Below are 27,025 nucleotides of genomic sequence, written 5' to 3'. Positions count from 1 at the left end.
CAGGAATTTGCAGTGGGTGTCTTCACTGTGGATTTAAAAACACAAAAAAACAACAACTAAGGCTACATCCTATTTGCTTTACTCACTCAGGTAGCCTACAGATTTCAATAGGCCAGATCCTAATCTGGTGTAAATCAGTTATTCAATTGACTTCAGTATTGCTACAATAGTTTACAACAGCTGAGGATCTGACCCAATGGGACTAGTCACACAAGACAAGCAGGACTGGATACATCCTGAGATGGTCCACATTCAGGCAGCCAGACGCACATGGGTTTTGAGGGAACTGGGCCAATTTTGAGAAATTCAGCTCTAGAGGGCCTATCATTGACAGCTTTATGCTGTGATGCAGTGTGAAAGTACCCTCAGTGTGCATCAGTGGGTGTGTGCTGTCATTGACACCCTCACAAAGGCCACTTTACAGTGTCAAAACAGGAAAAAGGGGGCTTTAGCATCAATGACAACCTACCCCTGTGGGTTGAGCAATGTGGTTTTGACCAATGTGGCTTTGAACTGGCAATTTCAGCTGAGTTTTCCTCTGGGATTTGAATCAACTGGAGCTCTTAAGCATTCCCTGCGTGAACCAGGTGTTTCCAGACGTCTCAGCAGACTCAGGCTGTGTACAGGCTCGGAGCACTTTACCGGTGTAGGAATACGGGTATGCTGCATTGGCAAAGCACTCCTCGTGTAGATACAGCCATACAGGCAAAGCTATGCTTTGCACTGATATGATAAAACCACTCTCCAGAAGTGAATCAAGCTGTACTGGTAAAAGCGCAGTTTTGCTGGTATAACTGCATCTGCACTAGAGGCTTCTGCTGGCACTGTGCTTTCGGTCAGGGATCACACCTCCTCACACCCCTGTCTGACATAGCTATGACAGCAGAGGTCTGCAGTATAGACATCAAATTTAGGCCTTGTCTCTGCAGGAGACTTTTATTTTTTTTAATAACATAAGGTGTAACTCTAAACCAATATAGCTAAATTGGTATAGCATCACCCTTTCCCAGGCGCAATCTCTTACTCTGATATAACTCTGCCTTTTATGGTTTAATTTATGTCCTCAAGGCCAGTTATCCTACACAACAGCTTAATACAGAAGTGCAACCCCGAGGCACTACAGGTCCCAGCATGCAATGTTCCTTCTGGAACCATGTGAACAGCGGTGACTAAACCTCACAGCTTGTGATGCTCCACCTTGTTATGAGCAGCTTCCTCTTGGCTCATTGCAAGCTGGGACCAATAATCTCTGAACTTCAGTTTTAAGGTGACAGTGGTGACTATCTGCTCCATTGTATGCAAATCAAGTGCAGCCCTCAGGCTGCTCAGCTGCCAACCTGTATGGCCCTTTTCTGTTGCCAATTGTTTTGGGCAGCCTTGATTTACCCTGTTGCAAGCACAATTCGAGAAAATCAGAAACCACTGCAGGTGCTAACTTTGCAGAGAAGGCTTGTACAAAAATACATTGGAGGATTTTATGTATTGATTAAGTGGAGTAATATTAATATATCTTTTGCCTCCAGTCAGTTTCCCTTTCTTCAGAACATTTCCAACTGGGAACTGAGATACTTTCCCTTATTCCAGCTGAATACTAATGCCATAAACTCTTGCGTGACTATTTGACCTGCACCTCTTCTTTCTTTCCTAATTTTTATTTTATTTTATTTTTTCCCTGGTCCTCCAGAGATCACCACTTCATTTTTTTTTCACTTTCACGTGTCATCTCGGCTCACCAATGACACAGTGACTGATGGTTAGCTGCGCTTCCTCCCTTGACCTCATCAACATCAGAAAGCTTTTTCAAATCTCAGTCATCTCTGACAGCCTTTGAGCAGAGAAATGAGACAGTCTCCCTGACACACAGGCTTCTGGCCTGGGGTAAAAAATTCCTTTTGAAACAACAACAACAAAAAAAATCTGAACACTCCCCAGACCACACTGCTTTCCATTCATCTTGCAATGCAATCCATCCATTTTTGCTCCATATTACTTTTCAGACACCACTGTCTTTCTGTTTACTGTAGGCCAACCGCCATACCTAACATGCCTTTGCTATTGTACTCTGTGGTTTTCTACAGACTCCTGTGCAAATTAAAGAGGCAATGGGTTTACATGTAACGATCCTAACTACCAGATCTGGGTGGATAACTGGGACTAATTCCAGCCTTAAAAATTCTCTCCAAAATTGGTTAAAATTATATCCCTATAATGGAGCTTCAAGAAAATAATTTGTAGAACTTTATGAATAGAAATGGGGACGCTGAAGCACCAGGAGAGTAAATTTACCCAAGATCAGCCAGTTGAGCCTGTGGCACAGGTAGAAATAGAATCCAGATCTCGTAACTCCACTTATGCCCTATCCTCTAACCCAGGGCACACTAATAGGCCCATGCACCATAATGGCACCAAATCCTCCAGTACTTTATGGGTACATATGCAGAAGGCTATATGACTATAATAGCAATGCATCCTCAATTTACTTTAATGGAAAACTACATGGCTGTAGGCAAAATATGCCACTTAATATTTCCAAAAAATACTGTTATTAATTTCCACTGGCAAGAAATAACCACGCCCAGCACCACTGAGATTGAAACAAACAAGCCCTGGCATGGAGAGGAAGTCAGGTGAATCCATTTAATTCTGCAGCACTGGTTGACACGGGGAAGCACAGTTTATTCCCACTGTCCCCTCCTCCCGCCTTCTTCAGTAAAATATTATTGTTCCAAGAGTTTTTATCAAACCAGACACATCTGCGGGGATTTTGCATCTAGCAAGGCTGAGGGGACGTACCCTTTCACTTGTACTATGCAATAATTCTTTCGCTATTTTTCCTATAGTGGCTCAGAATTCTAGACGTGTTTGCTTCCTGTCCCCTGCTGTGTTGCCTTTACTACATAAATCCACCATTTCTCTGCATTCAAAGAGTTAAGCCAATCATCTCAACTCCCAGAAGAAGTTGAAATTGGAGCTGGGATCTGAATAACTAACATTAACAGTGCTGCTCCTTGATGTTCTTTCATTTGCAACAATTGTTTATGACAAGAGAATCGCAGGAAGGTGGGGTGGGGAGGCATACCATGAGCCTGATTCTGTACGTTTGTCTCCTGTTGGAATCAGATCTGTTCTGACTAAGACCAACAATTAGGATTCCATACCTAATCCAGTCAGACTGCTGGGGCATAAACTCAGGGGGTTCAGCTACAGTATGTGTACTTTGTGGTGTGCCTAGGAGCTGAGCTGGTGTAGCACACACAAGGTAGCTGCAAGGCCTGACTTTAATCCCCAGCTGTGCCTTGGTATTTCTTTTCATCAAAGGCTGCAGGGTTATCAGAGTTAGGTGAATGGTTGCAGATAAATGCCTCCCCCCCCCGCAAAAAACCCATCCTAATAACGAATGTGCATGTCTTTATTGAAAAAGGAGACCTAGCTGTGACGGTGAATGTAAGTTTCTTTTAAAATGTGCCAGGAATCTACTGTCACAGATGGGACCAATCAAGGTTCCTTAATGCACATTTTTGTTTGCCCCCATGGAATAATAATTATTAAAGAGTCTCTGTTTTCTTCATGTATCGTACAGCAAGACCATTGAGAGTCTTGGCTCTAGTTTTACTTAAAGCAAATCAGGAGCTTTTTGGGTAGCTCTGGATCAATTTGAATTTCTGGCCCTGTTTTTATGGACTATTAAGTGCCAAGATTATTTGATAAGTGCTCGTAAAATTGAAATAAATAATTAAAATGAGATAAATAAGCACAGCAGCTGCCCACTTTGTGCTGTACAAAATTTCTGACCAAGAAGTCATACCTGAGCTTCAAGTCAAATGTTGAGGATTTTTTCTTCTTACTGTAAATTTCATTTTGTTTTAACCAAATGAGGGAGGAATGATATAGGTTCTATCAAAGTTCTTAAAGTCTCCAAGAGACCCAGTCTGTTTCTAGTGGTTTTCATTTACAGTCAAGGGTATTATTTTATTTAAAACATGGCTTACCTTGACAACACTTCTATATGAAGTGCTTGTGGGGAGTGAGGTGAATTCCAACCACCTGCTTCCCACAATAAACTTGAGGCAAGTGAGGTAATATAGTTTTACTGGATCAACTTCTCTTGGTGGAAGGGACAATATTTTGAGCTTCACAGATCATCAGAGCTGAAAAAGAGCTCTGTGAATCTTGAAAGTTTGTCCTTTCCACCAACAGATGCTGATCCAGTAAAAGATATTACCTCATTTACCTTGTCTCTTTCACATCCTGCGCCCAACGCAGCTACACCAATGCTGAAAACAATGCAATGAACTTGTCAGTTGTATGGTAACACACTTTCATGCTGCTTTAGTGAGAAGTTTGACTAGAGAAGGACCCACTGTAGTGTCAATGTGAATAGAGACAAATACCTAACCTCTCCTGGCTGGGTTTACAACAATTATCTTCTTATTTTAAGCAGGTGCTTGCTAAATTCAGAGCTGAAACCTGTAGTGTAATGAAAACCATCCCTTTCAGGGCTGGATAAGGCTGATGAGGGACAGGGAATTGTGTATGTTACCAAGGAAGGTAGTGAAAAAGCTTCTGGAGAACTCAATAGATGTTCGGTACATTAAAATATATAGTTGCATATTTATTCACTAAATTCCAAGATCCTAGATGTTCTTCTGTGGATGGGGACAAATAAAATTGCTTTCTCCTGACTGTGGTACCAATTTAGCAAAGCGCTTAATTTAAGTCTGTGAGTAGTCTCATTGAATGAAAGTTAGTAAGATACTTACTTAAGCATGTACCTGAATGGGGGGCTATGCAGCAAGTATGATATTGTCCAGCTAACAACATATGCAGTTAAAAAAAACAAAAAACCTTTCCACTTGGCTGTGCAACAAAAACAAATATTTTCTCTTACCAACGTTTGCCATAGACCAATCAAAAGCTTGTGATATGTAGAGATGTAAAGAGGGATTGACTTGTTTCCTCTCTTCAGATCAGGCTGCTGTTGACCAAATGGTGTGATTGACATTGCACATGGATTTTTTTTTTAAACCATCACAGGAGTCTACTAACACTTGGAGAGCCACCTGAGCGTGAGTTTCCTTAACAAAGCCACAGAGGTCAGGAAGTAGCATTTAGCAAAGGCTGTTTTCTCTCCTCCTGTTACTGCTTTCATTTAGAATTTGATTTTCTTCTCCTCTCCCCAGAATAGCAACTCCTTAGCAAGTAGAAAGGGGCAAGGACAACCCATAGTCCCTCTGGCACAGAGTCTAGGCACTGAAGCCAATGCAGAACAATCATAACTAGCATATGAGCTATCGATTACATCCTGTCATATGACCACCATTCAGTTTCCATGCTCTAATAGAGAGAAGATGAGTGAGATAATATCTTTTATTAGATTAACTCCTGTTAGTGAAAGAGAAAAGCTTTTGAGTTCCACAGAGCTTATCTTCAGGTCAGTCGAAGCACAAAAGCTTGTCTCTTTTACCAGCAGAACTTGGTCCAATAAAGATGTTACCTCACCTATCTTAGCTCTTTCACATCCTGGGATCAACACTGCTTACAACAACACTGCAAACAACTAATAAGGCACAATCAGCTCTGCTTCTATGGCAGCAATACTAACAGTTGCTGTTAATTTATCAACTTACATTACCTGGATCAAAATTAAAAGGTCACTCTGTTATGTCCTGGTCTGAGCCCCAAGGAATGATTTCCATGGAGTAGCATTGCAAAATACCTATTTCCTCCTGAAACCTTCTCTCCAGCCACTCCTAGGAGGTGAAACATAGTGTCTTGACTGTATTAAGCTCCAGGGTTTAAGCATGTGCAGTAATAGCATTGACCTTTTCCTAGTGTTGTCATTCCAAATGACATTTCTGGCATAAACAACCAGTGACACAAAACTGACAGGCCAAGTTGCCATCCAGGAGGAAAAACATGAAATGGTAAGAAAAGAGTTTCCAAAGGCATAGCCCAAACTTTAGGAAAGCCTCTCTCAAATTGACAAGCACCCTCTCCTCAAGGGATGAGAATGTTACCACCCTGATCAATAACCCTGTGATAGATCTCTTAATTTTCAGAAAACTCCTCCATTTTCCCCAAGATTTTGGAGCCAGATTTTGATTATTCTAACATTAACACAGGGATAAACCTGGAGAGACAATTCCAGTGAATTATTCCAAATTTATTCTCATGGAATCTCATGACCCGTACATTGAAAGTATATATAAAACAAAATGAATTGCTAAGAGATTTTATTTTACATAGGGTGGACAAATGAGGTAAGAAATATGCACCTGCCTTACTCAGCAATGTCTGTACATCTGCAAACAAAATTGGAACCTCAAGAGATCAACTTGGATGGTCTGGAGTGCTCAAATATTATTGTCAAGATCACATCACAACCAGAGCTGGTTGGAAAATACCGGTTACTTTTTACAGGAAATTAAAAAAAAAAAAATTGTCAAAATTTCCCATGAATGTAGTTTTGTTTCTTTGTCAATGAAAAACAATTGAAATGTTTTCAAAACTTTCTTTTTTTGTTTGTGTTTTTGGTAAAATTTGCATTTGTCAAAAATTCTCTCTTTTTTTTAACCAGAAATGTTAATTAAAAAAAAATCATTTGTTTTTGACAATGCCATTTTTTTCAGCGAAATTACCTTTTGATGGAAACATTTCAGCCTACTTTAGTCACACAACTTGACCCTGGAAGACGGCATACTCTCCAAAAGTCCATTCTCAGAGTACAAGGGGCAGGATCAGAAGGTGATGAAGCAGCTACTCAAAAAGATCCCTTCTCTGAAACACTTGGCTCCTGAACTGAAGTGTAAGGAGGTTACATGGCTCTGGTCCAAGTAGTAAAGCCCTGAATTTGAAAAACCTATCACTATCATACAGAACAATGAAGTAAGAAAAAGTTGGCTGTTTCACCATGACTGAGTGTCAGGGAAGTGCCGATCTCCAGCACGTGGACAATCCTAAGTTCGAATTGCCATGATGACATTTACACCAAACCACAGCGTGATGTTAATGTACTCAGACTGGTTTCAGAGTTTGCTCCAATTCACAGTTATTACTTACATAATAGGATAATCATTAAAATGAGGAGCTACTGTTAACATCTGGATCTGGCTTAGGCATAGGTTCATTATGACATAATCCAGTATTGCAGTTTGGTTTGGACTCAGAAGCTGCTATCATAAAATTTATATCCTCAAACAGCTGATCTCACAAAAGTCAGCTGATAGTGTGATACTTCTTCCAGCTTGAGTGGTAGAAATCTTTAGAGAGCAGCTCTAGTGAGATTCCTGCTACTACCAAAAATTGGTCACCTTCTAGAGAAATTCACACAAGTGACTTGCCCAACATCATTCAGAAAATGAGTGTCAGCAACAGGACTAGAACCCAGATCTACTTCTACTGACTTCTGTTCTTGGGCTTAAACCAGAAGACATATTGTTTCTCTGGTAAAAGTAGCAAGAAGAGCTTACTGAATTATCTGGACCTGGGATATGTGTATTTACTGCTTATGTTATAGATAATCTATGCATTACATTACACATGTGAGTCTATAAGTGTGTCTAAATACATGTATTTTATATGTCTTCAATACTTTGTATTTTATAATTATTCTGATTAATTTAAAATGTATCACATGATAAAAACCCATTGTGCTAGGCTTCACTTTAAACTGACAGCAGATGGCAATAGTCGATACAGTAAGGGCATAGCCCATGTGGGATGTCCACCCATATCCTCTCACATGTCTTCCTGCACCTTCTTCAGAGCAACCACTGCTCCTCCAGGGAGCAATGAGTTTCCCCCAAAATGTATAAGATGGTTTCAAGAAACATGCTCATTTATCTCCTTTTCCATGTAGTATTTATTTCATATTTAACACAATAGAAACAATCCATGTTTTTGTGTCATCTTTTCATTCATTGTCGATTTTTGGGTACAACATAACAAATACCAGCCATCTTGGAGGGACAATATCAGTAAGAAGTGGGCAATATTCTAGAGTTTCTAGAGCTACTTTTTATCCCTGGACAACGATATACTGTATCACTAATGATAGACTGGGAGCAGTACATGCGTCCCAGAGATCAGAACTTGGTTCCGTCCGTGTGTTTATATGTAATCTTTGATGCATTCAGAATACAAAATTATGGGAGATGTTGTAGACTCATTGACTACAATAGGATCAGGATTTCACATAAACATGGAAAAATGACCTATTTCTCTTCCTATGCAGAATTGTTGCCTATTTTCTTTAACTGTATAACATATATAGTTATCTATATAACAAGATTCCAGGATTGTCACTCTGAAGCCTAGAATGTCTGAGGCAGTGAGAAGTAATGGAAACAGCTACAAGCCTGATCGAGAGCTCTTCCTGCTTAGAATATCACCAGGTTCAGTCATCACTCAAATTCCCAGTCTGTTACTGTCCAATTTGTCAGTTCTCAGCCATTTAACTCTATGAATTATACCCACGCGACAGTGAGGCATATATGAATGCCCCATGCCAAGAGTGTCGTAGGCCATTATGATATCAGAGGTAACTCAACGAATCACTATCCTTACTGTACACGTAATCAGCATACAATAATTTCATTGGTTGAAATGAATCAGTGATATGAGGGAGACCGCATAGATGGTGGATTACTTGGTCCAGCTGCCACAGTTCTTCAAATGTTGAATTTGCCGCCTGTACAACTCAGCCTGAGTTACACCTGTGTGATCACTTTTACTACATTTATAACTCTACTTACAGAATCAGATGTTCAGCTCCCAAGAACTTCAAGTAGAGTAGTTCTCATGCATCTGTTTTATTTAGATTCATATACTGTATCCGTCACTGGGTATCTGAGGACAAAATTTAAGCCATAGAGTGAGAGCACACGCATGCATGAGTGCACACAGTAATATTTAGATTCCTCCTGAAACTCATTTCTTCCATAGGCTAGAAATAAGTGAGTTAATAATATTCTCAGCTATATTTTTAAATACATCACTTTTTATTTATAAAAAATCTTTCCTGGACCATAAAGATATGCAGTCTACATCTGATCATATCACTGTGACTCTCCTTCACCACCTTATCTCCTTCTTCAGTCACATCTAAAATTAGTTGCTTAAGTCTTGTGAGGCAGGGATCTTATCTTTTATTATATCTTCAGCAAAAGAGCTAGCATCCGTAGATAGTACAAGATTTATATACACGTGGCTAAGATTTGCAAAAATGAATAGGGATTTTGAGCGTCTCTATTTGAAGATGTTCAACATAAAACACTCTTAAAGGTCCTGATTTTTCAGAAAGTACGGAGCACCTGCTCTTTAAAGTGTCTCAGATAGGGGACCCAAAAGTTGAGGCACACAAAATCAGCAGACACTTGAAAATCTTGACTGAGTGGGTGTGAGTGTGTCGAGGTGTGTGTTTAAAAAAAGTACACCCAAGAAACCACACAACCACATGGTCAAGATGATCAAGTGTTCGTGTGTGTTTGTAAACAGAGAGAGACAGATAGAGGGAATGCATGTATTTTATATAATAGGTAGATTTTATATCATGTATTTATCAATTTCTCTGGTATTTTATGAGCATCCATGTATAAAAATGATCTCCTTCTGTCTCTGTGTTATTATAGAGAAAGATGTGGAACTTACTGCATAAAGATTGTTTGCCTCTTATTTAAAGGATTGACCTAGAGAGTGATGAGAACTGTGAAAATGATACTTATTTGCTTATTGTAATCTGACTGTTCCAAGAGAGAGAAAGAAAGGCTGGAGCTATTTTAAACTAGGTTGCATTGCTCTCCGCATATATATACTTATATATGTGTGCATATATAGATATATATATTTCCTGAAATGAAGAGGAAAAAAAATGCAAATACCAAACTGCCACCCTGTTTAGCGTTTCAAGGAGAAGGAGGGAGGAAAAAAAACTTCAGGAAAAAAAAATAAAACATCAGCAGGCAATTAGACTAATCTTCAGCAAGCCAGGCTTGTGGGATCATTGTTTGGTATTTGCTAGGGCCCAAGCTGTGTGCCCTGAAGGCCCGACCTTCTAATCATTATCTGTCTGTTTTATTACCCAGCCAAACTGGGCCCAGTTTTAAATAAAATATGCAAAGGTTTCTTAAATTATCACCTGGGGCAAGGCGGATCGCCTTTCTTGCTGTACATGTTGTTAATCTGTGAAATGCAAATTCCCTTCATCTTATAGTTGGGCTTTATTAACTTTTTTGAATTTAAAATTTCTCGAACAATGAGTTCTGTCAGTTTCTGAAATTATATTTTCTCTTTCTCTCTCTCTCTCTCTTTTTTCCCCTCCCTTTTCCCCCCTCCAACACGGAAGCGAGTTTAAAGCATAAAATCACCAGGGGAAATAAGAAGGTTTCATCTCGCTTTCAGAATTTAATTGGCTCCTTAGCAATTATTAGTTTTTGCTGTTAAAGTCTTTTTTTATTACTATAAGTATTTTCTTAAAGAAACCGCATTACCTTTCTCGGGTGAGGAGCTAAATGTCACAGGGAAAAGATGAAGAGTGGATGGCAAGGAAAAAAGGAAAGGAGCAGACTTCAGAAGGGATCCAAGTAACTCAACACTATTGATCTTGCTACAGTTAGAAGTTGGCAGATTTAACCCTTGCTTGCTGCAGTGATCTGCTTTTTGGCTTTCAAATTTCTAGACTGAAATTGAAGCAAAACAAAAAACAAAAGCCACTGGTTTCTCAAGCACAGAACAAACATCTCCAGAAGAAAGAGTGATTGAGTAGATAAGGAATGAGGCCAGAAGTCAGGAGATCTGGGTTCTGTTCTTGGTTCTGCCACTGACTTACTGTGTGACCTTGACCAAATCACTTAATCTTGCTCTACTCTGTTTCCCTTCCCACCTGTTGTTTAGATTGAAAGCTCTTCAGGGCATGGACTGTCTCTTACCATGTATTTGTACAATGCCTTGCACAACAGGCTGCTAGAAGCTACTATAGTAATAATCACATTGCATTCCAATATCAACTCATATTCCTGTCCCACCGCCATCAGTTTAATTTAGTGGCTGCTATAATACATACATTATCTTAGTAATGGTTTCTCAGTAATCTCTCTCCACAACAGAACCCAGGCTGCAGTTCTCTCCAGCCAGGTCAGGGACAGAGGAGATTTTAAAAGGTCCCCAGTCCCTCTTTACCATTTAGCACGCAAACATATGACAAGATGGGGAAATTTTAAAAAAAAGTACTGAGAGATCAAGGAAACCATACAGGAATTGCAAAACAAACACTTTGCCATCGGTAAAGGGCATTGTTTCTGTAATATAAAGAGTAAATAGGAACCAAGCACTCAGGTGGAAAAATATTTCTGAGCAGTCTAAACTGACTGAATAATACTAATAATCCTGGCACTTAGTCATTAACCACCTTTATGACTACAACAAAGACCAAAACACAGCAGTCTACTGTATTTGAAAACTGTTTTGGGATTGTAGGCTGTCGCTTCAATTTGTAAGAGGTTGCCCAGTCCTATTTGCAGGCTAGAGGGGCTCTGCAAGAAAGTGTGTAATCAGACTCAGTTTGCAGATAGCCTAGAGTAAGGTGGGTTGTGTTTGCCTCTTTTGTAGGGAGCAGTCTGTTTTCTCTCTCTCTGTTTTTGGGTTTGTATGTGTTTATTTTTCTGAATTCTAAAAAAATAAAGAACTGTTACATTGCAACTTTCCAGCTAGGGTATATTAAGTTTTTATCTAAGTTCTTTGTGTGTGTACTATGCACATTACAGTTAGTAACACTATATCAGTAAGTTTGTAGTGGATTTAGCCATCCTTATTAGCTCCCAGTATGACAGAGTGGCCAAAAGAGCTAATGTGATTCTGAGGTGCATAAATAGGGGAATCTTGAGTAGGAGCAGAGAGCTCTATTTTACCTTCTGTATTTGGCACTGGTATTACTGCTACTGGAATACTGTGTCCAGTTCTGGTGCCCACAGTTCAAGAAGGATGTTGATAAATTGGAGATGGTTCAGAGAAGAGCCACAAAAGCAATTAAAGGATTAGAAAACCTGCCCTATAATGACAGAATCAAAGAGCTCAATCTATTTAGCTAAACAAAGATGTTAAGGGGTGACTTGTTTAGTCTATAAGCTTCTTCATGGTGTAGCCCATAAGGCCAGTTTGCTAGCTTGCTATATGGCCCAGTGTGTTTTCTTCATTGGTTTGACTGATTATATTATTATTATCTTGGGTTTTGTTTATGCTGAATTACAGTATATGTTACTCATAATAGTTGGCTGTAATGCAAGGATCCTACAGGCCTGTACTCTGTATGATTAGCTAAAGCAAGTTAGCATAAGTGTTTGTAACCTTTGGCATAGATTAATGGCCTACTAGTTACCCCTTTTTACTTTGGGGAAGTGAATGGGGAGCTGAACTGAGAACCGAATGTGTTTACCATAAGTCTGGAACAGACCAGTAAACGTAAGATACACTGCAAAACATGGAAGTCTTGATTTAGGCCAAAGGTAATGGTTTTGGGGATAAGATAATCAATACTAATGTGTATGAATACATGTCATAATATGTTAACTTATAGAGTAAGTGTACCTGAAGGTTTATCTGGGTGAGGAAATAAGATTTGGGCATGATAAAGGCAGTGCCAGGACCCTATAAGAGGCCAAACAACCAGCAGGAAAGTCACTCTCCTATCTTATATCAAGCCATCAGCTCAGCTTCGCAATGTAGCCAAGTTACTCAACGCTCGAACCTGATCGCTTCCAACTTGGGAAGCCTGGACCATCGAATTCATGGGGCATGCCAAAGACGAGGCTGGTCCTCTGTCTCCCACTACCAGGTCTTCAGGGAAGGGTATGAGTATGCTAATTTAAGTAGGTTTTTAGAATAGAGATGTTACCATCGAGGCCATGGAATGGTATTACTTCTTTGTGACTCTGTGTGTTATATCTTTTATTATTCTTTCATTCCTTTGAATACAGATCTTAACATTTTGATATTGTCCTCAGTATAAGTGTCCTTGCCACACAAGCCAAGGGTCCACTCACGATGTTGAACTCTGAGTTTTCTAACCCTGTAGCCTGAACTGGGACAAGAACCTAAATATCTTCTGGTCAGTTCATTGATGAACCATAATAAACTAGCACATAAATTCAGGTCAACAATGGGGAACAAATATTAAATGATGGGCTCTCCCATCTAGCAGAGAAAAGTATAACATGATCCAATGGTTGGAAATTGAAGCTAGACAAATTCAGACTGGAAATAGGCATAAATTCTGTGAGATAAATTAACCATTGAAACAATTTACCAAATGCCATGGTGGATTCTCCATCACTGACAACTTTTAAATCAAGATTGGATGCTTTTCTAAAATATATGCTCTAGGAATTATTTTGCAGGGCATTCTATGGCCTGTGTGATATAGGACGTCAGACTAGATGATCACAATTGTCACTTCTGGCCTTGGACTCTATGAATGTATATCAAAATGAGTATATATTTCGTTGACTGTTGATTAAATTGTTCCCTCTGAATTGATTGATCATGCCACACAACAATTGAAAAGATGAGGTCTTAATTTACTCTGGTCTAAATCCAGCTGAATTCCACTGAAATCAGTGGGAATGATCCTGATTTACACCACTTGCTGCAAGCAGAAGGTGGCCCATCTGTAGATATTAAAAGTGACTTTGTGTTTTCTCATTGGTCAACTGGTGGCCAGCAGGCCTTAATGATTTCTCACTGGGGGAGGTGATCAGTTTGAATCTCCCTGCAAATACTCTAGGCCTAGAACATTAACTCTTAAACTGGCACTGAGGAGGGGGAAAAGTATAGCAACATTTTGTCAACACTCAGTAACCAAAGTCTAGACACTGAAATGTACAAATACGACTTAACAAGTAAAATAATGACACCTTGCATGTGGGTTATTGATCACACCTAGAGCTGTTTGAAAGTAGCAAAATCAGCTTTTGCTATCATTCATTCAAATTCTGTGCAGCTGTTGAATTCAAAAAAGTTCAATAAACATTCTCATGAAGAGAATTTTGTTCGCATGAGTTTGGACCATGTATGGATACAAAACCATTGTCTTACCCAAACAAGCATGTCTGTATTTGGACGAGAATATTCGCAACCAGCTATATCATTAGTCATTATTCAACTGTTAAAAAATCTGGCATGCAGTCAAGAAGCCAAGCACAGGAAAAAAGAGAAAGGATTGACTTGATGTTGTAGCTCAGGGCTGATATGTTGCAAAGCTGTGTTCAGTTCCTGCCTATACCATGGACTCCTTATGCAACCTTGTCCAAGTCATTTTGTCTCCCTCTGCTCCATTTCCCCATCTGTAAAATAAGGGCAATGATACAGTACTTGCTTTCTCCACCCTTTTATCATATTGGTTTAGATTATGACCTCCTCCAGGTAGGTGCCACCACTTACTGTGATTATGCAGTATCTATCACAATGAAGTACCAGGCTCAGCTGGGGCTTTAGGTGCTGCAGCAATAAGAATAACAATACCCTTTACTTAGATGACCTATCATATATTGAATGCTTTTCTAAAATATATGCTCTGGGAATTATGTCGGAGAAGTTCTATGGTCTGCAGGATGTCCAACTAGATTATCACAATGGTGTCTTCTGAAATCTATATAACATGAGCAAATGGTCAATGGTCAAATTCAACAGTTTGCAAACACCTCCTAAGCTGACATTTTTGCAAAATTTTTTCATAGATTCTCATAGATTTTAAGGCCAGAAAGGACTACTATGATCATCTAGTCTGGCCTCCTATATAATATAGGCAGCAGAACCTCCCCAAAATAATTCCTAAAGCAGATCTCTTAGAAAAACATTCAACTTTGATTTAAAAATGCTCAGTAATGGACAATCCATCATGACACTTGGTAAATTGTTTCAGTGGTTAATTTCTCTCAATTAGAAATGTATACTTTATTACCAGTCTGAAGTTGTCTAGCTTCAACTTTCATATTGTACTATTGAAGATGTTTATGCATTCCAGGACCACATTAGCTGATTATCCCCTGATTATCCATCCCCAATCTTTGAATACTTAGTAAATTTGTAATCATCAATATTTTTTGTGAATAATTCATGACTAGAAACAATATTGAAGTTCATTAGATAATTTATATGCAACAACCCAGCCAGTTCTAAACATACCTTGTCATACAGCAAGCACTTTGTTACTTAATGTTGAAATCCATACTACTTTTTTTCCCCCTTAATAAGGCAGGTAGCTCCATGTGGATCATAATTTAATAAAAATAGTATACGTCCAAATTCTCAGCAGGTGTAAATACTCATTGCTCTATTGAAGCCAAGGGTACTGTGTTGCTTTCCACCAGCAAAAGATCCGTATCACATAGTATAATAATGTTTAACTCTCCTATTTTGGGATTCATGGAAGAAGTAAGGCAGTGCCAAAAAAGATTAACTGTAGTTGGTTGTCTGTTTGATCATCTTTGTGCCTCAATTATAACTGCAGAGTCAAGCCTAACAATAGGCTCTCTAATTCCTTTATTGGCGTGCAAAGTTTGCTCAGTAAATATTCTCTCACATTGCATTTTTTCCCCTCTTCCAACAAACTTTCAAAGCAAATGTTCCAAAGTAAACAGAAATTGAATGGACGGTTATTATCCAAACCATATTAATTCTGTTCCTGGTTCACTTTATACGGCACAAAATGTATGTTTTACGATGCCTGGTGAAATGTGGAAACCCACCACTGAAATGTGTCTGAGCCACATATTTCAAAGACCAAATTAGTTTGCAAACTGAACTCCCCTACAGCTTAAGGGTGTCCAGATGTGGTGCTCCCATTTCATCTTTTGTAGCAGCCCTGACTCTTAAAGTTCATGGGGAAAACTCCCACGGACTTAAGTGGGGCTAGGATTTCACTCCAGATCTAGATCTGATCTCCCCAAAGCTTGGGAGAGGCAGAGAGAGCTTTGGATCCAGCGTTCTGAGTTTGAGACCATTTGTAATTAAATTAGGAATGGAAATGATGTATAAGAATACCCACTTGACGATGAGGTTGGCACAATCCCAGGCATCAATTTGTGGGCTCAATGGAGAGATTCCAATTGATTTCAAGGGGCTTTGGATCAGGCTCTGTTTACAAATCCCCAGTTTGCACAGGTAAATTTGAAACACACAATTTGGTTTGTACCCTTTTTTAAAGATCTTCTCCATAACATAATTTAGGGTGTACTTCTGCAGCTGTCTCTCAGTCATGGCATTGCCAATTCAGATTATTCCCTAATCACATTGGTGGCTTGTTCCAATCACAGTTAATAGAGAATTACATTTGCAGAGAAATAGACATGCCAAATATTTTGGAATCGTCTAATGAATAACACCACAACATTGTATGTTTCTCTCCTAAACACAGGCTAGTAAATTGACCTCAAGGTTCTTGAGAGTATTATGAATTTAGTTCCTCCATGAGGCATGTGTGTGTGTTGTGGGGAGGGGAAGAGGGTAGATCTGATTAGTTTTTGTTTTGTTTTGTTTTCCTTACATTTCCTGAATATCTTGATCTGACAACAATCCACTGCTATTTGACATGCTGCATCAGTGACTATTTCACGCAGTTGTGAAACAGTGGTGCAAAGTCAAGGAAATTCAAAAGACATCATTTCTATTTTTTAATGTTATGTCTTGAAAAAAACGGGGGGAATCAAACAGGCAGAACCAGTATCTTTAGTGAGTAGTGTTCTGTAGAGATGCCTTTATTCATCATTTATTAATATCTCAGAAGCACCTGATGGACCCCAATCAGGATTGGGAGTCGGTCTTACTAGCTGAATCCTGGTATTTCAGACTCCCTAAATAACCAGACAACCAGGACAATTGAAGCCTTATTAGGTATCCCCATCCTGGGACAATTTGTCATGGGGCTCAAATTGTCTCATTGTTTCCTTGTGCACCTCTGTTTGCCTGGATCCATCTTTTATCTCTTTGTTTTGTACTTATAAGTTCTTTGGGGCAGGGTCTGTCTTTTTGACTGTGTTTGTACAAGGCCTAGCAGAGTGGAGTCCTGGTTCTTTACTGGGGCTCCTAGGAGCTACCAGAATACAACAGTAATAATACTCAGGACAGACTGTGAGTGGGGGTAAATTAATTAATTATTTCTATCATTGATTTCTCCCCCCTACACACATGGCACCTTCAGTTTGTGAATAGTACTGGCAAATTTGTAAATTTAGTCCTGTTTTTATGATCAGTTCAATTCAGAACATGCCACTGGTGCTTGGGGATCTTTATGGTGGCACAGTATACACTAGATCTTGGTAATATTTTGCAGCCAAAGCTTTGTTTTAGCAAAAAATGCAGATTTGGTGACACCGAAATGTTTTGCAAATTCATATTAGTTTTGCTGAAGCATTTCAGTTGAAATGTTTTGTATTGACATTTTCTACATGGAATGCTTTGATTTTTCAGTTTGCTTCAGTTTCAGAATTGTTGGTTATTTAAAATAAATGATCAAAAACATTTTAAAATAGCCAAAATCAAAATGAAATATGTGGTTTGACTCAATGATTTTTTCAACTTTTCTCTTTGCCAAAAAATGCATACAAAACCGCTTTTGTTTCAACCCAAATCTTATCTGTCGATCAATCAATCTATCGGCATTGTCAGTAAACCAACACATCCATCATTCAAACAACTCTCCTGCACATCAACATCATGCCCACCTTTCAGGAGCTAAGAAAACTACTGGCAGTTCTGCATGAATTTGGGAGTCTCCAAAGACAATTGTTTTTGACTTCAATTTTCTTGGTTTTATAATAATTGTAATGCACTTTGAGTCACCTGCTTGAATAAACCCCAAAACTCTAAGTGAAGCTCCATCAAAACCACAGAGTCTTATGAGGTTTCAGGTCAAAACCATGGGTTTCAATATCATGAGTTTAGCACAAGTTTGCTTGAAACTGCGTCCAAGGTAGCTCCAAATAGTCATGAATATTTTGGTGAACCTTGCCTAAATTCCAGCTTTGTCACAGAAATCAAGTTTTATTTTTCACCCGGGGTCAGGTTTCACTATGAAAGTTTTGTACTGCTCTAGCTGAAAATATACATAGCTCTAGGAAACATAGGGGGAAGTGGCATAATTGAGGCCAGAAACCATGATGACATTCAAAAACTTGGCACAGGAGATGGAGGGGGAGAGAGAAAGAGAGCGAGAGGGTGAATTGATCATGAGTAATGCAGTGTGGAACACCTTCCCCTGCCCTTTCAGAGGCTGATTACATGATCAATCTGACATGAAAAATTCCTTTTCTCTTTCAGCAGCAGGTTAACCTACACCAGCGACAAAAGACAAACAATTCCATCATTTTGCTTGTTGGCTTTATTTCTGTTCAAAATACCAAGACTGATTAGAAACAGGACAGAAGATGTAGGCAGACTGAATCAGCCCCTTGGTACAACAAAGTCAATGTAATCAGGCACAGACTCACCCGGCGGTGCCTCCTGCTGGTCATCTCTGGGAATTAGCTCTTCAACCCAGGAGGGCCCTCTGTCAGTCGGTGATCCGCTACCACTGCTGGCCCCCGTGTCCCCCCCAGGATCCCAGTGCCCCTTTAACTGGGTTCTGCCCCCTGGCAGTACTCCCACAGTTCTGGGTCTCTCCCTTCTAGGGAAACCCCCACCCACTATCCCCACTTCACCTCAGTCTTGACTACTGCCTAGTCTCCATCTAGCCCCTGTTCACTGGGTCAGACTGCAGTATAAGCCACTCATCACAGGCAAAGGGGTTTGGACCTGCTGCCTCTGGCTGCCCGTGGGCTGCCCCCTGCAACGCAGTACCTAATAAGCTTTACCAGGTCTGCAGCCTGGGGCTTTCCCAGGCCGGAGCTCCCCGGCTCCCTTGGCCTTTCCCCAGCCCTGCTCCACTCCAGATACTTGTTTAACCTCCGTGCAGCCAGGCCCTTCTCTCTCTGAACACAGAGAGAGACTGTCTGGGCTTCTGGCTCACAGCCTCTTATAGGGACCAGTTGGGCCTGACTGGGGCATGGCCGCAGCTGAGCCTACTTTCCCCAATCAACCTAGGCTTCTTGCCCCAGCCACAGCTCTCTCCTGGGCTGTTTTAAGCCCTTCAGGGCAGGAGCAGGGTAAGCACCCCGCTACAGTGAACATCTTGCCTTCTGCAGCAGCCAACCCAATTCTGGACTCGGGAGCTAGACATATGCATACTAGAAGTAGAAGTAGTATTGAACATAGTGGTTCTGGGGGCTGTAGAGAATGCAGAAGAAGGTGTCATTCATGCCACAAGGAATTCAAAAATTAAAAGGTTTGATCCTCTACAGTAGAAGTTTTGCCTGAGTAGACACTTCAGGATGGATTAAATTCTGTACAGTGGGTCAATTGAGAGATGTTGTTTAAACTAGTGGAAAATACACTCCCTTAGACCTACTTTCACCCACCCGGCTAAGTGTGTGTGTCTCATTACATCCTTACTGCACCAATGTCAGTGCACAAGGCAGAAACTGGTCTCTTCCATTCCTCTCTTTCATTTTCTGCTGTTTCGTTTGCTCTATAGCGTTGCGACTATCTAAGAACTCTTAGGAGAGAGGACAGAATAACATTTATCTTGGGTGCCATTGTGTTCTCACAGCAGTTGGTTTCCATTTGGCTGCTTCACGTGGGTGCCTGTTCTGGCAACTGAAGTACATGCCCCAAATATGTCCAGTGCTTCCTTCTGATTCTGGTCGAAATGAGCTACTGGTCGGTGATCTCTCAGATCTTTTTGCTGGTGAGGAAGTTTTTTCCAACCAATGCCCAGAATCTCTCATAGGCACTTCATTGTAGAAGGCATCTAGTTTTCTCTCTAATGTTTTAGTAGATCTCTAGCTATTGCAGCAATTTGGGGGTCAGACTATATAACTCTTGTGGTTCCCTCCTCATCATGTAGTTCTGTGATTCTGTTAGCACCAAGATTATATTTTAATTGAAAAGTAGGACAATTTCATACATCTTTTTAGTTACTTCACTTCCTGTATTTGGCTCAGCTCGACCCAAAGCCCATTGATGCTAATGGTAATATTTCTTTTGATGTCCCTGGACTGCAGACCAGGACCCCATAGTGAGTTACATCACAGTAGACTGGGTGGGTGAAATTCATTGGTGAAAGGATCATGTGACTTACATAGCAGTAAATGGGCAAGAGACAGAGCGATTCTAAGTCTAAGCAGAGCAGAGAGAACGTAAGTGAAGTAACAAACATTGTGAAGAGCCAAAATAAAGCATAATTTACCCTCACCTCTGAATTTGATCCAATGAATCTCATTTATACTGGTAAAAATCCAGACTAACTCCACTAGAGCCAATGGAATTATTCTGGATTTAACATAGATCTAGTTAAAAGCAGAACAGGCATTTATTATTATTATTTTATTATAAGCACTGGCAATATCGCATTTATAATAAATACTTGGGTTATGACAAAAGGGACAGGTGTCCCAGCCAGCAGGGCTAGACTCTCCCTAAGAGTCCCTGATCTAGTTTAACCTATTTTCTAGGCAGGGCAGGGATAGCTCAGTGGTTTGAGCATTGGCTTGCTTAAACCTATGATTGTGTGTTCAATCCTTGAAGGGGCCACTTAGAGATCTAGGGCAAAAATCAGTCCTGCCTAGTGAAGGCAGGGGGCTGGACTCAATCAAGGTCCCTTCCAGTTCTAGGAGATTGGTATATCTCCAATTTTTTTTTTAAAACAGACAGACTGAAAGCTCTCCTACACACACAAAATGTCTTCAGAGAAGGAATGGAAACAAAAGCTAAACTCTGGGCACCAAAATCCAAGTATAACAATTAAGTTGCATACTAGATCAAACATAATCTTAAATCTACTTTTATATTTATAAATGATATATAAACATGCACACGTACGAAAACACATAGCAACATATTTACATATTTGTATATATTTTTAATATATAACTTCAGAAATGGCCCAATCGATTTTAATTTTTTTAGTGTTGAATTAAAAAAAACCCCAATACATCCCTCACTCACAGCCTAGTTCCAGCCCGAAGCTCATTTTTACAGCTGAAAATAGTGGTGTATGATGAAAATGCTGACACCACCTTAACTATAGAGGGGCTAGCAGGCAGTGCTCTAATAAATAATGCGAGGAATATTTTACGCTTCAAGGCAATTACATGTTCAGCCATCGTTAGGATATCTGGGCCATGAAGGGTAGGGATTAGGTGTCCTTGATAAGTGTAACAAACCCGTGACTCATGACTGCTAGAAGGCAGGAATGAATTACAAGGGTCGAATGAAAATTTCATAATCACCTAGCATAGGTAAAAATATTATGTTTATTTTGGGGCTGGTTAAGGCATAGATAAATAGGGGGCATGGACTCTAGATTGCATTTACATTGCCCCCCCCCCCGTTCCCCCCTAGTAACTCCCCAAATAGTAAAAGGTAGTTAGATATGTTGTCCAAAATAAGCTGCTATCTTAGGGTGACCAGCTATCCCGATTTTATAGGAAAAGTCCCGATTTTTGGGTCTTTTTCTTATATAGTCTCCTATTACCCCCCACCCCATTCCGATTTTACACACTTGCTGTCTGGTCACCCTATGCTATCTGCATGTGCATAGGGGTGAGATTTGATTTTCATTCTCCGCACCAAGTAAACATGGCTCTAGTGGGTGGTGGAAATACAGTTCATGCTCACAAAACAGAGACCTGTATTTCCATATGCTCTATTTAGGCCCAATCTTTTAGAAATATTCCAGTGCCTAACTCCCATTGATTTCAATACAAGTGAGGTGACTAAATGGCTTTAAACATCTATCCCTAAAGCCCCAATTTTGCAATGATACATCTATTTTCCCCACCCACCCTCTTTATCTGTCTTGTCTATTTAGACTATTTAGGGTCTTGAAGGCAGGGACTGTCCCTCACTTTGTGTTTCTGCTGAAGTCACGGCTGGGGAAATTGGGTACAATAATAATATAATCTTTGCAGAGCCATGGGGCCCATTTCTGAGGCTCTCACTGCAGGATCAAGGCCTAATATCATAGGAGTGGAGAATGGCTGAGAAAGAATTTGCATGATAGACATGCAGGAAGGAGGAAAAGGGACAGGCTTCCTCCAGACCGCTCCCCTCCCCCACAAACTTTGTTTTAAGGGAGACATTTGCAGAGGAAAGTCCTAATGGACAGGTAGTCTTTCAGTTCTTGGGTATCATGTACCCAGCCCATGGTAACTGGTATTTTACCATTTATAGGCTATTTGGTGAGATATGGGAAATGAGTTCCAACATCCCTGCCCAATTCCTGGATGAAAGAGATCCACATCACATTCTGATGACCCTCATGAGGTGCTAGCTGGTAATGTTGCTGTTGGCAACATCTGTAGGGAGCCCCGCAAATGAACAGGTATGGAAACTGACCTAACATTTCACTCACAGAGGTTCCCTCCAGGTCAAGATTGAAGCAGATGGGTGGGGAGAGATGGAGGTAGCTCAGGTTGGCACCTGTTGAGACAGTTCCTATCTAACCTCTCTCTCTCTCAGGTATTTCCAAAATGCCTACCACTAGGGTGTCTACGCTCCTGTTTTATGGTTAGAAAGCTAGCTTCATTTTCAGGGCTGTCAATCTGGTACCTTTCCCAAAACAGAAAGCGTTTGTATGTGTCCCCTACACACCCCACCAACTCCCCCTCCCAAGAACCAAAGCCGAAATAACTCCCATCTCAAGCAAAACAATGTTCTGTCTTGGGTTATTAATAAACCTGTTAAACAACATCTCTGCCCCTTTACCCAAGCATTCCTAGGACTTTGCTTCTCTTCTTCTGGAATGTCACTTCTAATATATGAAAATGCCTGTGGTTGGGCAGAATACTAAGTAGTAGATATCTATCTAACTTTTTTTTTTCTCTGTTTAAAATTCCATCATCTTATTTATTATTTACATCAGCCATGGCTACAAGAAGTACAGTAGATTATGGGGAGAGAAAAAACTTCTTTGCTCATAAATTTGCTTGCTTTTGTCCCAGAAAATTAGATGTGCGCTTTACGATATATTGTTGGCAAAAATCCTACGATTGACTAGAAATAGACCAGATGATTTAATACAGTACAAAAGAGGTGAAATTCTGGACCACAGACATCAATGGGAGTTTTGCCATTGGCATCAATGGGGCCAGGATTTCATCCAAGGACTTTATCTTTAATTCATATGACACTAGACAATCCCATTGCCAGTCAAATTACTCTAGTCCTATTTTTTTCAACTGAATAAAATGAGTGAAAATCTTTCTTCTCAATACTTTAGTTGCTAGAATTCCCTATTATGAACATTAAATTAATTTAAAAAGTCTGCATGTCTACATAGCTAGACATACAGCTTTTCAATGGCAGGTAATGGCATGATTGTTTAAGACACTTAAAATAATGTGACACCAATTTATTACCATTAGAACTAAAGTCTTTTGAAAAGACCCTAAGCATTTTGCTAACATTGATATGTCAATCCTTTATTTGAAGGATGGCACGTCTGAATCCCACCACAGCCTTAATTAACAGAGAATAATTAGCATCATTTTCCCAGCTGTGAATTTGAGATGTTTTTTCCAACAGAATCCATTGATTGATAATTAAGGAGGAGTTAGTTGTAATAAAACTCCCAGTATTGCAATTTCTAATTGGCCTTTAAGGACATTTTACAGTTACAGTTACTTTGTTCCAGGCGTTTTCTGCCTTTTGAACAGCTTTAATAAGGAATCCTTTCTCAATACAGTTAAAGTGATGCAGCTGAGAAGGAAAAGCAACGGTAATGCTGCACATATGAATGAACGATAGCATACAATCTAGTACATTTGGTTTGGCTGGGTATTAATTGGTGCTGGGTGAACATAAAAAGTTGTGAGGCTTGCTGTGAATAACCCAAGAATTTGGATGCTTATCCAAGCTCTTGAGTCTGCAGATAAAACCAAGATCCTGCAGAGATTTAAGTATGTGCTGAACTTAACTCACTGTTAATAGTCCAGTTGGCTTCACTGGGACAACTCAGAGAGCATATAGTTATGCACATGTCTAAATCTTTGCAGAATGGTCACCTGGGCTGGAAATCTCATAGGATCTCAAATCTCATGCTCAGCTCAAGGCATGTTGGGTTATTTCATTTTTCCAGCCAGGCCATAACTATTGCTAGACCAGTGTCTGCCAAGGCCTTTTGGAACTTTCTTCTCCAATTGAAAAATGGTTGAAAATGGTATGTTTTGTGATTTACTTTTGAACCCCAAATTTAGATATGGTCAGATTTTTTTATTCCCGTCTTCCTTTTTGGAAGACAAAATGAGGAAAGAAAGAAAAAGAAGCAAGGAGAAGACCGGGAAAGAAAACAAAACAAAACCCAAAAAACTGAAGATTGAAATTTTTGGGATTCTTCAAAAGGATTTTCATTGAAAAATTGGAACATTGAAAATATACATTTTTAAAAAGAAAGCCATTTTTCATTGAAAAGAGTTATGAACAAAAAATTCCAACCAAATCTACACATGCTTGAACCAAGCAGTTCAGAGTCACAGGAAAATATAACAGTCCTAGCTGAAAAAGATTTGGTTTAAATTCTCAAGTTCAAGTTTGGTTCAAGTTTCCAAAAATCTTTGTGGGGGTCAGTTCTTATTTTATTTTCATTCTTTTTTATTTATTCCTCCCTGCTTCCCTTGTACCTTCTTAAAACCTAATCCACAATGTTTAAGCAACTCTGGTGAAATCCCGGTCATAATGCAAACAAGTTGGAGTTTTGCCATTGGTTTTAAGAGGTCCAGATACCCCAAAGATAATTTGACCAAATGATAATTGTACCTTAGCTTTTAAGTGCTACCTCATGTTCATATTAATGACATGCTTTTTCGTCCACTGTCCCCCTCTCTGGCCTGTTCTATACCCACCTGTTGCAACTTCTCCCTGATAAGCATTTTTGGGCAGGGACTGCCTTTTATTTTAGGATTATACGGCACCATCATAATGGCGCCGGATCCTGACTGAGGCTTCTGAGTTATATCAAATACTGAAATATTGTTATTAAACAAAGATTTAGGAACTAAGGGGCAAATGTTTAACCTCCAGCACAACACCCAATTGTGGTAAATATAGTGTGAATAGGGGATCAACATAGGAAGTAGTTGTGGACAGAGCCATGTGACTCAGAGCAATAATGTAGCCATTCTAGAATATAGCAGCAGCCGTGGCCCACTACATTCAGCCATGAGATACTATGGTGATGTGGGTGTAACCCATGTCTGTTGGGTGTGTGACTCAGTCCTCATCTAATGGCACCAAGACCACTTAGAGATTAATGAGTCTGCTGTCGCCTTAGCTAAGAGCCAGGTGGCTTTTAGCTCATGCAGTAGAGGCTCATGCGCTAAATTTCAGAAATCCCAAATTCAATCCAGCCCACCAAAAACTGGTGCACACTCATCCAGGATATCAACTGGGAAGTCTCTGAAGCTCAGGACACGTTCCCTCAGTTGGGGAAGTATGAAAGCCTTGCCTGAGCTACTCTGTCTCTGTCATAAACAGAGAGCTAAGGGTTAATGTCTCTTTCACCTGGAAAGGGTTAACAAACAGCACCTGACCAGAGGACCAATCAGGAAACAAGATTCTTTCAAATCTCAAGAGAGGGAAAGTCTGGGAGGGGGAAGAAGGGGGAATGATTTATTTCTCCTTGTGTTAAGAACCCAAGGGATTTGGGTTCTTGGAGTCCCCAGGGAAGGTTGGGGAGATCAGAGTGCCCCAAAACACTATATTTTTGGGTGGTGGCAGTGCTATCCTGTTAAGAACCCAAGGGATTTGGGTTCTTAACACAATGAGAAATAAACCATTCCCCCTTCTTTCCCCCTCCCAGACTTTCCCTCCCTTGAGATTTGAAAGAATCTTGTTTCCTGATTGGTCCTCTGGTCAGGTGTTGTTTGTTAACCCTTTCCAGGTGAAAGAGACATTAACCCTTAGCTATCTGTTTATGACAGTCTCCCTCTAGCGGCACTGAGACTACTTGGAGCTTAATGAGTCTGCTGTGGCTTTTAGCTCAGGCAGTAGAGGCTCATGCACTAAGCTTCAGAGGGCCCAGATTTGATCTTGCCCACTGACAACTAGGGTGTATTAGTGTTATATGGACAGTGCAGGAACAGGACACAATAGGAGAGTCTTGGTGGGTGGACTAGCACATTTCACAGTTCCAAAATATAGATTTTATTCATGCGCTGTGTGGGGCACATTGTGTTTCTCTTGGTGATTGAAGGTCGATTTGCCCCCCAGACTGAAGGCAAAGCTCAGGAGATGCCAACTCAATGCAGACAGAGAGAGAAAAAAATGGCTGCACAGTGTGGTCATGTGTGTCATTGAAAAACAAGGGCCTGATCCAGGACCATTGCAATCAGTAGGAGTTACAGCAGGGAATTCAATGCAAGGAGTATCAGGGCCATAATGAATTTTTCATTTAAAGTCTGATATATTTGAAAATGCTATGGACATGAAAGCCACTCTGATACTGAGATCTTTTCCCACTAGCTATTGACGTCTACAGAGCCTATCTGTCTCTTCCTTCTACAGTCCACGTGTAACATGTCTTCTTGCTAGGGTAGAGAAAACCAGAGATGCGTGATCACAATTTCATGTTGATCTTTGAAGATCACTTCAGCTCAATCCCTTCATTTTAGGCATGCTACACAGCTGCAATGCTAGTTTTCCTAAGTGGATGTCAGCTTGTGTATCCTTGACTTTGTTATGTCTTGGCTAGACTAATGCAGCTATCTCTCTTTGGAGGTCTTCCAACAGAGCTATACGTTGCTTACTGATTTATTCAAAACGCCTCCACCACATTTTGTTAACATGGGCTGAAATGTCTTCTCTCATTTCAGTCATGCTGAGATCACCAGACTGGCTTTCCCTCAAAACAGCAGATAGATTTTAAAAATCTTACTGCTTACATGCTTTCTTCATGTCACATGTTCTCCCTACCTAAAGATACTTTTGCCAATACATAAGTATG

The sequence above is a fragment of the Chelonoidis abingdonii genome, chromosome 3 (assembly GCF_003597395.2).
Source record: "Chelonoidis abingdonii isolate Lonesome George chromosome 3, CheloAbing_2.0, whole genome shotgun sequence".
NCBI classification, from domain to species: domain Eukaryota; kingdom Metazoa; phylum Chordata; order Testudines; family Testudinidae; genus Chelonoidis; species Chelonoidis abingdonii.
This window is presented reverse-complemented; position numbering follows the sequence as displayed.